Raw genomic sequence first — 4,314 nt, 5'->3', positions numbered from 1 at the left:
TTTCTAGACTCCAGTGCCCTGAGGAGAGCTGCTTGTTTCTACTGCATGATTTGTGTTTCTAAGTGTGAGTTCTTAATTCAGAAGAGCCAGCTAAACTCTAGCTTTTTTGTCAAGCATGGCACTCAAATGCCTATTCCTATATATATCTGAACACAGAACTCTGTCTAAAGCTTATCTTTTGAAACTAAAGTACTTCACAGTTCCACGCTGTGAAAAGAGTGGAAAACATTCAGTCTCCTAAGACAAAGCATCCCTGAAGTTTGGAAATTTGGAGCTTACGTGCAGAGAAAATAGAGAAGGTTGTTCTCTCTCCCATTCATGCCTGCAGATAAAGAGCCACAACCACGTTTGTTGACTCCAGTGCCCTGAGGAGAGCTGCTTGTTTCTACTGCATGATTTGTGTTTCTAAGTGTGAGTTCTTAATGCAGAAGAGCCAGCTAAGCTCTAGCTTCTTTGTGAAGCAGGGCACTCCAATGCCTGTTCCTGTATTCATCTCAACACAGAACTCTGGTTAAAACGTCACGTTTGTAACTAGCGTACTTCACAGTTCCATGCTTTCAAAAGAGTTTCAAATCATTCAGTCTTCTAAGAGAAAGCATCTGTGAAGTTTGTGACTTTTCAGGTGCTTGTGCAGAGAAACTGCAGAAGGTTATTCTCTCGCCCATTCATTCTATGGGCAAAAAGCCACAAACACGTTTCTAGACTCCAGATCCCTGAGATGAGCTGCTTGTTTCTACTGCATGATTTGTGATTCTAAGTGTGAACTCTTAATGCAGAAGAGCCCGCTAACCTCCAGCTCTTTTGGGAAGCAGGGCATTACAATTCCTGTTCCTGTATGCAGCGCAAAGCAGAACTCTGGGTAAAACCTCACTTTTGTAACTAAATTACTTCACAGTTCTGCGCTGTGAATAGAGTGGCAAATCATTCAGTCTCCTAAGAGAAAGCATCACTGAAGTTTTTGACTTTCCAGCTGGAGGTGCAGAGAAACTGCAGAAGGTTTTTCTCTCTTCCATTCATTCCTGAAGACAAAGATCCATAAACTCGGTTCTAGACTCCACTGCCATGAGGAGAACTGCTTGTTTCTACTGCATAATTTGTGTTTCTAAGTGTGATTTCTTAATGCAGAAGAGCCCAATAAGCTCCAGCTTCTTTTGGGATGCAGGGCATTCCAATGCTTGTTCTTATATAAAGCGAACAGTGAACTCTGGGTAAATCTTCACTTTTGTAATAAAAGCACTTCACAGTTCTGCACTAGGAAATGAGTGGCAAATAATTCAGTCTCCTAAGAGAAAGCATCCCTGAAGTTTGTGTCTTTCCAGTTGGATTTGCAAAGAAACTGCAGAAGGTTGTTCACTCTCTCATCATTCCTATGGTGAAAGTGTCACAAACACGTTTTTAGACTCCAGTGCCCTGAGCAGAGCTGCTTGTTTCTTCTGCATGATTTGTGTTTCTAAGTGTGAGTTCTTAGTACAGATGAGCCAGCTAAGCTCAAGCTTCTTTGGGAAGCAGGGCACTATAATTCGTTTTCCTGCATAAAGCGAAATACAGATCTCTGTCTAAACCATCACTTTTGTAACTAAAGTACTTAACGTTTCTCCATTTGAAAAGAGTGATACCTCATCCAGTCTCCTAAAAGAAAACATCTGTTAAATTTGTGACTTCCCAGCTGGATGTGCACAGAAACTGCGGAAGTTTGTTCTCTCTCCCCTTCATTCTTATCAGCAAAGAGGCACAAACATGTTTCTAGACTCCAGTGCCCTGAGGATACCTGCTTGTTTCTTCTGCATGATTTGTGTTTCTAAGTGTGAGTTCTTAATGCAGATGAGCTAGCTATGCTCCAGCTTCTTTGGGAAGCAGGGCACTCCAATGCCTGTTACTGTATACAGCGCAACACAGAACTCTGGCTAAAACCTCTCTTTTGTAACTAAAGTACTCCACAGTTCCGCGCTGTGAAAAGAGTGGCAATTCATTCAGTCTCCTGAGAGAAAACATCCGTGAAGTTTGTCACTTTCCTGCTGGAGGTGCATAGAAACTGCAAATGGTTGTTCTCTCTCCCATTCATTCCTAAGGACAAGGATCCACAAACACGTTTGTATTCTCCAGTGCCCTGAGGAGACCTACTTATTTCTCCTGCATGATTTGTGCTTCTATGTGTGAGCTATTAATTCAGAAGATCTGGCCAAGCTCCACCTTCTTTGGGAAGCAGTGCACTCCAATGTGTTTTCCTTTATAAACCTCAACACATAACTCTGGCTAAAAGGACACTTATGTAACTAAATTACTTCACAGTTCCATGCTATGAAGAGTTTCACATCATTCAGTTTCCTAAGAGAAAACACCCGTGAAGTTTGTCACTGCCCAGCTGTAGGTGCAAAGATACTGCAGAAGGTTGTTCTCTCTCCTATTCATTCCTATAGACAAAGAGCCACAAACATGTTTCTAGAGTCAGTGCCCTATGGAGAGCTGCTTGCATCTACTGCATGATATGTGTGTCTAAGTGTGAGTTCTTAATGCAGAAGACCCAGCTAACCTCCAGCTTCTTTGGGAAGCAGGGCACTCCTATGCGTGTTCCTCTATACAGCGCAAAATCGAACTGTGTCTTAAACGTCACTTTTGTAACTTCAGTACTTCACAGTGCAGCGCTGTGAAAAGAGTGGCAAATCATTCTGTCTCCTAAGAGAAAGCATCATTTAATGTTGTGACTTTCCAGCTGGAGGTGCATAGAAACTGCAGAAGGTTGTTCTATCTCCTATTAATTCCTATGGGCAAAGAGCAACAATCACGTTTCTACACTCCAGTGCCCTGAGGGGAGCTGCTTTTTTCTACTGCATGATTTGTGTTACTAAATTGTAGGGGTCGATATAACGCTCCTGTTATATTTTCCTTTATTTGGGCAAGAAGTGCTACAGCACCAATCCCCATCTGCCTTGGCATCTTAATGTGATCCTTGATCTTCTCTACCAATCCACGCCTAGTATCAGCCAACTACTTCCACTATACATCTATTTATACCCTGTTCACTTCCTCAATAAATGAAACTTGATCAGAAAGCCTGTCTTCTCTCACTTTCTTGTGTCTCTTGCCCTGTCTTGTTCATCCCCGTTCCTCTTCCATGTTATTACCCCACGTCTCATCTCAAGGGCCGAATCAAATGGTGCCCCACGTGGAGGCCTGGCACAGAGGATTTAATGAGGGAGCAGTTCGAGACCCCGGGTACGAAGCAGATAGTGAAAGTAAATTCCAAGGCCAATGCCGCGAGAGTGCCTGCAGCACCACTGGAGCCAGGGTGAGTGAACGGCAACCCCCTTCCCCTTTTCTGGCATGGGTCAAGCATCGAGCAAGCATGAACTGTTTAGAAAGCCTCAGTAAGGCACTCAAGACACGAGGGATTAAGGTAAAAGAAAAAGATTTATTACAGTATTTTAAGTTTATTCATGAGGTTTGCCTGTGGTTACCATTGGAGGGCACGATCAATTCTAAAAGATAAAAACAAGTGGGTGATGCATTACAGGATTTTTGTAGAGTTTTTGGCCTTGAAAAAGTCCCAATCCCAGCATTTTCATACTGGGTTTTAATTGATCAGATTTTTATGCAGTGACATAGAGACCCTTTGGTCGGAGAAATGATTACCCACGGAGAAGCTCTCCTATGTAACTCCAATAGGCCCACTCTAGCCCCTTCCCAGGCTGGTTCCGATGTCTCCTCTCACCACGGTGAGGAGGCAAATGAAGTGTTAACCAAACCCCAAGATAACGATCAGCTTCTGCCTTCCCCTAATGAGCAGCTACCGCCTCCCCCTTCTGAGCTTTTGCCGCCTCCTCCGCCCAAGGCTCCTCTCCTGACCCATTATAAATCTTTGTATCCCAACCTTACTGCTTTACAAGAGGTCAATTGGGAAGACTTAGCCAAAGAGGCTTCCAAATACCATCCTGACCACGTTGCAGCACCAGTTGCTACAAAACCGCCTCCTGATAATAATGAACTTTCCAAATTTGCTCCTAAATTTTCCAATGTGCTTTTGGACCTGGAAAATTGACTGTTTGAGAGGCTTACATTACACTTACAATCTTTGCAGGCTGATCAGACACCTGGCACCCCTAAGATGGCACCTGGGTCCAGTGAGCTCTTGCCTAAAATGGCTCCTGAACACAATAGGCCCCCGCCCAAAATGGCATTTCCAGTTTCGGAAGTGATGGCCTCCAGTCAAATGAATTGGAGTATGTTCCCTGTGTGAGGCTCAACCCAAAAGGAGGAATAAAGGAAAAAATAGATCAAATAAATCTATAGTGATTACTAAAGCCAGTGGGGAAATTG

The sequence above is a fragment of the Octodon degus genome, unplaced genomic scaffold, assembly GCF_000260255.1.
Source record: "Octodon degus isolate 3935 unplaced genomic scaffold, OctDeg1.0 scaffold00538, whole genome shotgun sequence".
NCBI classification, from domain to species: domain Eukaryota; kingdom Metazoa; phylum Chordata; class Mammalia; order Rodentia; family Octodontidae; genus Octodon; species Octodon degus.
This window is presented reverse-complemented; position numbering follows the sequence as displayed.